Source organism: Candoia aspera, chromosome 2, assembly GCF_035149785.1.
Source record: "Candoia aspera isolate rCanAsp1 chromosome 2, rCanAsp1.hap2, whole genome shotgun sequence".
Lineage (NCBI taxonomy): Eukaryota > Metazoa > Chordata > Lepidosauria > Squamata > Boidae > Candoia > Candoia aspera.
The window spans coordinates 41,749,540-41,760,713 of record NC_086154.1 but is presented as its reverse complement, the minus strand read 5'-3'; the positions used below and the strand labels follow the sequence as shown (position 1 = coordinate 41,760,713).

At 40.1% G+C, this 11,174-nt stretch overlaps 1 long non-coding RNA gene across 1 annotated transcript; it reads right to left on the bottom strand.

The window, feature by feature from the left end:
• Positions 1-906: 906 nt before the first annotated feature.
• Positions 907-4,495, bottom strand: LOC134489158 (uncharacterized). Its single transcript, XR_010067081.1, has 2 exons — positions 4,248-4,495; positions 907-1,521 (listed from the first exon to the last, which is right to left on the bottom strand). It is a non-coding gene; the product is annotated as an uncharacterized LOC134489158 (long non-coding RNA).
• Positions 4,496-11,174: the final 6,679 nt, after the last annotated feature.

Sequence of the window (11,174 nt, the reverse complement as noted above, 5' to 3'; positions counted from 1 at the left end):
AAAGCAGCTATATGCTTGCCATCCTCTAATATGTTAAGGATCTGCAAAAGACAATGTATCACCTCATTCTTCTTGATGAAGAGGCGTCACTGTCAAAACTATTTGTTTGGCAACAAAAGCCTTAGGCATAAAAACCCAGCTGACTTATGTACATAAGCAGGGCAAGAGATTAAGAATCAAGATGAGAGAAGCATGATCACCAGCCATTTCAAAAATACACAGAAAGCTACATGAAACCAATACAATGCAAAACAAGAAAAAATGCTACCTAAACACAAACAAAATTATCAGAGTTTTAAAATCAACAGAATACACAGTGAAATCACTACTTGGGGGGGGGGGGAAAGGGTAATATGAAGATGAGCATGTGCAACTCCTGGTGATTTCTTGGACACATCCATGCAGATTTCTTAGTAACAGTTCAAGTGTTGGCATTGTCTTCTTTGGGGATTTTTCCTCCAAGCCTGTAGCCCTGAGGTTTCCTGGTGGTCTACCATCCAAGTACTAACCAGCTCCAACTGGTTACCTAGCTTCCAAACAATCTCAGTCAAGGACTGCCATCTGGGCATTCTTAAATAAGTGTCTTTCAAGCCTATATTAAAGCAGGCTAAAAAGGACAGAGCAATGCCTCTTTTGAACTTGTGTAGTTCAGATCCTGGAATGCCAAAAGGAGGGAGGGAGGGAGGGAGGGAGGGAGATTTGTCACAATTTTTCCATGCAATGTTTTCTAGCAGGCACAATTTTTATGTCAATTTTCCCAATATATTCATTGAAGATGGTAGGTAGGGAGGTGGATGTTCTACTTTCCCAATGATGTACTTGTTGAGATGCAAATTTCACAAATAGATCTCTTTGTGGTTTTGGAGGGAGGGAGATTTAAAAGAAAAGAGATGTGTTTATCATGGGTTTCATACACCTGTTTTACTTATTATTTCTTTTCCTTTTTTCTGATCAGCAGCCCAGCCATGGGGGGAATGGCAAGTTAGAGAGGTTGCAGGAAGAAGAAGAGGCCATGGTTGCCCAGTTTTATGTAAGGGGATCATCTTCATAAGCTCAGCATTTATCAGCCTTAATAAAGGAACATCAAGGTGTAGAATGTAGCTGAATTAAACAGTAACATAACAAGGACAAGACACAACCAGACAAATACAGCAATCACAGAAAATATATAGATCAAATAAACATGGCATTTAATCATCTTCCCCCATGTGATTAAGAATTTTGGCAGTTTGTAAGCAGACTATGTTATGATATTTATGCTTAATATTCACTCTTTAATCATTCATACGACCTCATTTTCAGCATGCCTTTTGAATTGTAATCTGATCAAATATAATAAACATCATCATAATTTCCTTTGGCTTTATTTACATTTGGCTCCAGTAGCAGAAATGTGAACAGCTCTTGAGTCTTCTTTGGAATTTTCCTATTTTGGCAGGTACAGGCAGACAGTTCAGTCACTCCAATGAAAAGAGCAGTGAATGAGTCTTCAGCCAATTTTGCAGAGTTCCAATGACAACACTGGGAGACAAAAAAGACTATTGATTCTGTGTGACAAGTTCCAAAGTTGCCAAAATATAAGCCCGAACTCAGCGTATATTGACATTTCAGCACCCTTTTCGTTTTGGCAAAGATTTGTTAGAAAACTTTGTTCTGAGTAATCTTATGCCCTGTCTGACACAATGTGATTTTGGAAGAACAGTATGTGTTTCATTCTTCAGAATCAGACAGAGAAATCTTCATACGTATTCATGTAGAAGGATATTATTGTCCAAATTTCCAAATAAACTTGAGTTCAGGTTTTTAAAAAGTAGCAGTGGTGAGTTTCATATAAAAGGGATTGTGCTTGCAAAGTTTTGTGAGAAAACTGAAGAAATGGTTTCAGCAAGCAGCTGTTACAGTCAAAAAAAAAAAAGCAACAATCCAGTTTGGGAGATTCATCCTTCCCTCTCTTAAACAAACAGCTAGCCTGCTTCCCCTCTCTCTGAAGACACGAAGCTGGTAAGTCTGCAAAATTGTATGATGGAGGCAACTTATGTAGTCTTGGGCTTGAACATCTTTGTAGAGCATTCCTATACAGAAAATCTGGAAAGTTGACTGTCTAGAAGGAAAGAAGGATATCAAAAGTGACAGGAGAGTTTCTAAGCCTGGCCACTTTCCCACTTAAAGAATAAAGGGAAGAAATGAAGATGATCTCTCTCTCTCTCTCTCTCTCTCTCTCTCTCTCTCTCTCTCTCTCTCTCTCTCTCTCTCTCTTGAAGGAATTAAATAAAACACCTCTCTATAGGGAAATGTGCCCACCAAAAAGAAAACTCATTTTTTACCAGATCACATTCTAGAAATAGGACTGAATTAGATAGATAGCTATGAGCCAACATCAGACAGATTACTTCTGGAATGTCTAGATTACCAACAGTGTGAGTTGGGTAGTATTGATACCACCATACTAGAGAACCCCTGTCATTCATTCAGTGTAGACAGTGGTAAGCTGGATGGATCAATAGTCAACAGTAGACATTTCCCTAAAAGTAAACTTGGAATAAGATGTTAATATTCTAGCCAAAAAATATTTTACTCCGGGTAATCAGAAAAATGAGATTATCAAACAAATCAACAATTTCTACAGTATTTGCACTAATATGATTCCTTCCTTCCTTCCTTCCTTCCTTCCTTCCTTCCTTCCTTCCTTCCTTCCTTCCTATATTCTCTCACCTTTTAGCAAAAATGGGAATATTCCTCTTCAAATTAGAAAGGACTGTCTTGCTTGCTCTTTTCTTTTTAAATACAAATGTTAACATTTTATTTATAAAATCAAACTTAAAATATAAAAATATCACAAAAAAGACACTGCTGAAATATTTTTATTGCTATATGAGTCTCTAACAATGCTGTTAAAAAGAGGAGAAGGAAAGGTATACAACATGTCAACAAAAATAATTTTCCTTACAAATCTCCTTGACCTTTTTACCAAACACATAGCCCCAGGGAAATCCAGTTGATTTTTTTTTAATTTGCAAAATAAATAAAACTATGTCTCCTGACTAAAAAAGGTAAGTGGTTTAGCTCTGCCTTGTCATAACTGAGTACTAGGTTAGTTTTTCTGCTATGGCACCAAACCCACACATGTCAATACCAAATACCAAAGGTCATAGTTTTATTTTTTCCAATGTTTGTCTAGAGACGTTCCAGCAGCAGTTAGCATGAAAACAACCAATTATTAGATGTTAAATCCCAATTTGACTCTAAAAGAAAATTTTAACAGTTGTAATTGTGAGCTCAAACATGTTTTCTGTTACATACTCATTTCTAAAAATATTTCCAGCCAAAAGCAAGAAATTTGGAGACAAGTCAACTATAAGTTGAAATACATTTGTCTTAACCCATTCCATCCAAAGGGGTTGGTTGTCTCTGTCTTCATACGTACTAACTTGGAGGGGTCTGGGGAGAAAAACTAACAAACTGTCCTTAATTTTAGCTAAGGAAGAAAAACTTGGTTTCCAACCCCCCTATCAGAACCCCCTGTTCTGTTTCATCCATGGCTTCCTGGAAATCAGTTTCTCATGTCAATTTGAGACCAATTAATGAATTAGCTTTTAAATTTATTATAATACCCACTTGGGAAATCAGGCTTTTATAGTTAATTGCTGAATTTCTTCAAGGCCTATCATTTTCCAAGGGTGTGATTTTGATACACTTTTTCTACAGTATGATCAAGTGGGGGACAAGTCTGATCTAATACAGAGACTGGCCCTGGAACCTTTGAAGGTCAAGAGCACCTTGAGTTCCTCATTCCATGGCAAAAGAGTCATCACTTTCTTATCCATTTAGGAAAACAAAAAACAAAACATCAACTGCATATATGAATAACAGCATCAACAACTGCCAGCGAAGGGTCAAAGCATTCCCTTTTTGAGAACACATCAGTTTTTATACTGCTGTGCTGCAGTTTGCATCCATTGTTGCTGTAATTGTATCAATCCATCACATTGAAGGTCTTCCTCTTTTGGCTTGCCATGAGTCATAAACGACTGGACAGCAACTAACAACAACAACATGCTGCAGTTTACTGGGGGGGCCCTCCCCCAGCCTCTTGCTTTCTGAAAACCTAAGGTACTTTCAAAGCAGAAAACAACTCTTTATCCATCTATTCTAGAGCACTGGCAAAGGAGTGAAAGTTGCATTATAAAAATATATTTAGCCATCCCAAAGAACTGAAAAGGTCAGAGATGGAGGAGAGAGAAACAGACCACAATTGTAGAGCTGAGCTTAACCTTCCCTCTCCAAGACGGCATTTCCTGCCTTAAGAAGAGATGCCTTTATGTGGCACATTTAAATACTGCCATTCAAGTAATTAGTTCCTGGAGCAATGAACAAGATCAGCCACCATAAAAACAGACTAGTAACATAAAAACAGGCAATAAAACAGCAGTGAAAAGCAGCAGTTTAAAACAATTAAACCTTGAAAGCCGAAAAGGCATAGGAGGGTTTTTTAAAAGGTTCTCACCTGACTCAAATGGAGAGGAGAGCAGCTGCCACATGATTATTTTTAGCACTTATGGACAGAAGGGGCAGTTCTTGGCTTTGTCTGATTCCCCAAAACTAGTGTTTCTCAACCTTGGCAAGATTCAGATGTGTGGACTTCAACTCCCAGAATTCCCCAGCCATGCTGGCTGGGGAATTCTGGGAGTTGAAGTCCACACATCTGAATCTTGCTAAGGTTGAGAAACACTGCTCTAGGTATTTAGAATTCTGCTAAAAAGCACTCCAGTGGTTTAATTTCAAAGATCCCAAGTAACATTGGCAGTAGTTTCAGTGCGGCAGACGGATGAAAGCAGCCTCTGATATTGACATGCAAGCCCTGCCCCTCTTCTGTGTGCACTACAACATGGTATGCATGCCCCTAAGGGGTGGGGCTTGCAGTGTGAGATCATAATGCTGCTTTTGGCATCCTGAAGAAAGTGGTGAGTTCCTTTTTTAAGCTATACTTTTCTTAAACTTTAACCTCCTTTTAGCTTTTGAAGTATTTTCATCATAGCTAAGCTCACTAATCAAATATAATAAAATTGATCTAAAACAAATTATGATCTTCAAATGTTTTTAAAGGACATATACTCAATACACACAGGGTACTGAAGAAGCTATCATTGTGGTCCTCTAAATGTTGCTGAGCTACAACGCTTGGTATCCTTGGAAATGCCATCATTGCAACAACTGGAGGACCATGAGCATCCCACTTCTACAGGGCAATAATTATGTGTGCATGAATAGAGGTGGAATTTATTCCCAGAATATTGCTCCCTCTTAGTGTTTTCCCTGTTTGGGTTCACATATTATACTAAGCCCTGTATTTTTTTCATAACTACCTGGGTTCAGACATGGTTATTGTGTTAACCAGTATTTGAGCGCTAACACAATGCAGCATGACAAAAGCGCTATTAAGGCATTTGATACTCCTGGGGAATTGTGGATCAGCTTGAAAGAGAGTTCTGTAGGTTTTGTTCCTTTGGCTAGCTGGGACTAGATCACAACCAACACAAGTCTCAAGAGCTGGAGAAGCCACAAATGTGTAGCTTTCCTGGTATTGATCCACAAGACCAGCCTTTCTCAACCTTTTGACCCTGAAGGAACCCTTGAAATATTTTTAAGACCTCAGGGAACCCCTGCACATTCAGGCTCAAATATAGGCCAGAAGTTACAAAAGTATTATATTTGTTTCATATGTAGGCCTATATATATGCACTAATAGTGTTCTTAAACTAAAAATAAAGAATGAAACTTACCTCTTTAATATGAAGTTGCCCAAATTTGAAATAATTTTTTAAATAAATTGTGATCTCCCAGGGAACTCCTAGTGATCTCTTGCAGAACCCTAGGATTCCACAGAACCCTGGTTGAGAAACCCTGTACAAGACAATTTATCTGATCAAATATGGAAATGTATGCTATGACTTTGCAAACTGACAGTCAGAAATAAAAATATACACTTCTTTTTGTGCTTAATCTTCTGGGACAACTTGATTCCAAAGGCATTCTGTGCCAACCAAAATACTGGTGTCAAAAAGAAGTTTACTGCTTTGACATCTCTGGTTTTATATTTCTGTTCTTAGATAAGCAGCAGCCATGAACTAAACTGTTCCTACAAATTAAAATGTGATGAAAGAATTAAGCCCCTTTGACTGGTAGCAGCAACCAATCTTATGCCTTTGAACAAAACAGTATCACAATAAATGTTTAGAAAGCTTTTTGCTGGAAAAGAAATTATGTGTCCTAGCAGATAGCTGCTAATTCATATTGTATAATTTCTGACAATACCCCTTGCTCAACAAATAAATAAATGGGGGGAAGAGTGAGACCAATAACCCATTTCCTTACTTTGCAGTTTATCTTTGTTTTTGTAAATAACATTAATTCCATTATGAAGCTAGCACAATTATTTGAAATGGAGTTGTTTCAGGCTGGTCTGAAGCCTGATCAAAATCTTTCCTCCAGTGCAATGAATTTAATAGACTGATTTATAATAGTCCTGATTTGGAAGTAAGTCCCATTGATTACAAATGAATCTCTCCAGATAAGTGAAAAAAAGGATCATAGCCTCATGGCCTAATCCTATGTCCCACGTCTATTCAGAAATAAATAACTACTGCTGAGTTTAACAAAATTTGCTCCTAGGTAAATATTTACAGGACTGCATTGGCTGAGAGCTTTAAGAATTGACTAGGAAAATTATATTGAAACTTCTCTGAAAGGGACTTCCTGAATTATTGTGACTAAATCACTCATTATCTGCCTCAGGACTTTATTTATAAAATAAAAACAATCCTTACAGTTTTTCATAAAGGTTTTGGGTTTTTTTTTTCTTTTTTGGTACAATGTATGCAGGAGGTAAAATACTTGTGGAGTTAGAAAGTGAATTAAAGTGAAGTGTACATTGCCCTGAAAACCTTGAATCTTTCCCTCATAAAAATACTCCTTAATATAGAAATTAGAATATCAGGAGAAAGTGATGCCCTATTTCTCCAGTTTTAGTTTTCTACTAGAGAGGAGCTTTTTAGTGAAGGAGTATTTTAAAGACATAATCCTCACTTGCAGTCTGAAATGACACTGCCGCTTCAGAATTCTGCCATCTATTATGATTTTAATAATTCAGTTCTCTTTGGCTCAGTTTTAAATGTTTAATTGCATTATTCATTCCTTTATTAAATGTGTTAAGTGCTTCACAAAATAAATTCCTCTAGGCTTTATGTATTTCATTTTAAAATAAAAATATAGCAACATAAGAATGAAACATAATTGTGATCCTGGGAAAGGGCACAGCTGCTTTAAGGAACTGCTATATTCAGTCTCACATACACACTCACACAAGCAGATACACCAAGGCACCTTTTAGTCCTCAGATCCAAAGTGTTGCACAGCCACATTCATTTCCGCTGTGAGGTAATGTGGTGGAGATGATGGAGGTGGCATAGTTGGAAGACAAGAAATATAATTTCTAATTTATCAGCCACCCATACAAATTAAACATTAAATGCTGTACGTGCTACTAGGTGCAGATAGGAAGATTAATGGCAGCATTGCTATACTATCTGGTGATAAGACAAGGCCACACACATACACACACACACACTCACTCTGTTGCTTAAATATGATAAAGTAAGATAGTCACAGCTTGGGGTTTAGTGCAGTAAAGAAATCTTAATCCTTCAGAAACATTACTTTTTGATATTTGATACCAAGATCTTTTGACACATGGCTGAAGGCAAAGGGAGGGGATGGTAGCAAATCAACAGAGAGAAAAGAAGTAACCAAAGTAGAGCTAACGTGGAATGAAAACATTAAAGAACTATTCAAGTGTGGCATGCCAGGGAACCCTTCAGGGAATCAGAGGCAGTAGCTGGATCAATGGCAGAATCTGATGGCGATTCAGAAACAGAAAGGGCTGTGGGAATCTCCTTATCCCAGCAAATAGGAGCTGGACACGGAACTGATTACACTGGATGTCACTTGAGGCTCCAAAGCGACAGCATCCTGGCTCCAGCCACCAGGTCACCCAGATCTCTGGGGAGTGGAACGAATACCACCCGGAGATCAACGACAAAGTACCCAAAGCTGGGAAGAAGGGGTGGAGGACAAAGTCACACCGACTCTTCGCCGGTCAACAGACATGTGACCAAAGACCAGGGGGTCCATTTCCAAGGACTCTGAATCCAAACAAGACGCTACCCTGGACTGAATGCAAAATCTAGAAGCCAGGGTAGCCTCCATGGAAACCATCCTGCAAAGCATCTTGTCCTTGGATTGGGCATTAAATCAACCAGAGGCAGAATTCGTCCTGTCATCCAAAAGATCCACACCCGAGCCAACCCCCAGGGCAAGACAACCATCTCCAGTGTCAGAGACCAGGAAAAGTAGCCAACCTTCAGTGACATGGGGAGAACCACTAACTGGACATGTAAGTATCCCCCCTTCCAAGAGTGGGCACCATAAGTTGCAAGTGAAGTTTAATGGGGACCCTCAGCAGCTGTCCTTTTTCATGACTAATGTAGGAATGTACATGGAAGAGTTTGGGGGACACTTTTCCCACAGAAGGTTCTAAGGTGAATTTAGTAGGATCCAGGCTGAAGGGGCCAGCAGTGGACTGGCTAGTGCAGTTGCACAATGTGGTAGCCCTGGAACTCCACAACTCAGATGACTTTATGGGAGCCCTGAGATAACATTTTGGACCCACTAGCAAAGCTACAGGCCAAAACAGCCCTCCAGCAATGCCAGCAAGGGTCCAGAACTGTATCTGAAAATGCTATGGAATGTAAAGTTTTGGCGGGAAAGGTGACTGATTGGTCTGAGACTACCAAGGTGGATTACTTCACAGGCAGGCTGCAACCAGAGCTGCTACACTGGGCATTGAGACGAGGAGACCCTGTCACAGTGAGAGAATGGATCTGCTTAGTGGGAGAAGCGGAGAACACTCAGTTTCAAGTCAGATGACAGGCACAAGCCCAAGCAATAGGGAAGAGCACTGGAGCCCCTGCCAATCTACAGGCGGTGACAAGAAAGCCAAGTCGGCAGTGGGAGGAAGAGAGTGGCAAGTTAAAAGGGGATTATGTTTTAAATGTGGGAAGGATGGACATCGAGCTTCAGATTGCCCTCACGTGGGGTGGGCCGCTTCCGCAAAGCCTGGGCCAAGGTGGCCAAATCCCCACCTGTCAAGCACAAGAGCACTGCAGCTACTGCCACTGCACGCAAAGAGGAGTCCGCACTGTTCTCGGAGGATTCCGAGAGGGACCCTGAAGATGACAAAGTCCAGCTGGTGGGAAACGAGGTACGCCTGCTCTGAAATGCGCTGACAGGCAGGTGGTGGATGATGGGCATGAGGACCCACTGATAAGTGATGATTGTCCAGTGTTAATGGTGGGAGTCCAATTAAAGAATTTAAGAACTAACTGCAAAGCCGACTTAACGGCCATGTTGGACTCGAGGTGCACCAGATGTTTAATTCATCCTGTTATAGTAAAGGGACTAGACCTAAATGTGAGGAAGCTCAAGCAACCCATAGTCTTTACACAATTGGACAGGTCAGAACTCACAGTGGCCCAGTGGAATATTACATAGAGACTGTACCATGCGGATAGGCAGCCATACAGAGACTTTACAATTCATTGTGGTGCCTGTTGCTAATTATGCCCTGATTTTAGAGTTACCATGGTTACAGAGCCGAAAACCCCATGCAGATTGAGAAGTGGGGAGCTTGAAATTTGAGGATGGATTTTATCTGGGTTTACCCCAAGAGACTCTGGCCACAAAAAGCAAATCTGCAGGTATCATGATCAACGAGAGAGCCTCTCCTCCCACCGACTCCAACCTGTTAATTCCACATCAATACAAAGAATTTGCAGATGTTTTTGATGAAAGGGAGCCAGACCAATTACCCTCCCCCACCGAAAGACAGACTGTGCAATTGAAATTGATCCCAATACCAAACTCCCTAAACCCAAAATGTATGCAATGTCTGAAAAGGAAAAGGAAGTCCTTAGAGAGTTTATTGACAAAAACCTGGCCCAGGGTTTCATTGAGCCTGCTAATTCACCAATGGCTGCACCTGTCTTATTTTGCACTATAAAAGATGGCTCATTAAGATTATGCACAGACTACAGAGGGTTAAACACTATTACCACTACAAACCAATACCCTCTCCTACTAATGAAGGACATGCTAGTGCACCTTTCTGAGGGAAGGATTTTCACCAAATTAGACTTAAGGGAAGCATACTTCTGAATATGCATTCGAGAAGGGGATGAGTGGAAAACTGCCTTCAATTGCCTTTGGGGTCATACCAGTACATGGTCATGCCATTTGGATTGTCCAGGGGTCTGGGAGTGTTCTTGCAATTCTTAAATTAAATTTTATGGGAACATCTGTACCCAGGGGTCTTAGTGTATCTGGATGATATCTTAATCTATTCCCAAAATGAGCAAGAATATGTTAAATTGGTTAAGAAAGTGTTGACCAAGCTTTGTGACACTCAGTTATATGCCAAATTATCAAAATGTGAATTCCACAAAAAAGAACTGGACTGCTTGGGCTATAGAGTATCCACTAAGGCAATAGAAATGGATCCAGCCAAGGTTCAGGACATTGTTGCGTGGGAACCCCCCACATGTGCTGCCAATTGCAAAGTTTTTTGGGATTTGCAAATTTCTATTGCCAGTTCATCCTCAATTTTGCCCAAATTTCATTGCCTTTGACTGATTTGTTAAAAACCAGAGGGAGCGGGGACACACGAAAAGTTACCAGTCCTGGGGCAAAGTTGAATTGGACGGCTGAATGCCAAACCACTTTTGAGCATCTGAAGGATATTTTTACAGCTGAGCCGATACTAAAACATCCTGATCCTGAACAACCATTCATAATCCAAGCAGATGCATCAAATATGGCTGTGGGGGGCAATACTTTTACAGCGAGACCCTCAAGGTGCTTTGCTTATTTGTCTCGTAAATTCATTGACACTGAGCACAGATGGCATGTGTGGGAGAAAGAAGCTTTCACAGCAAAATCAGCCGTTGTAGCTTGGTGGCACCTTTTGGAAGGAGCACAGCACCCATTTGAAGTGTGGACTGATCATAAAAATTTGGAGGTGTTATGCACCCATAGAAAACTGAATGCCAAGCAACTTTGATGGG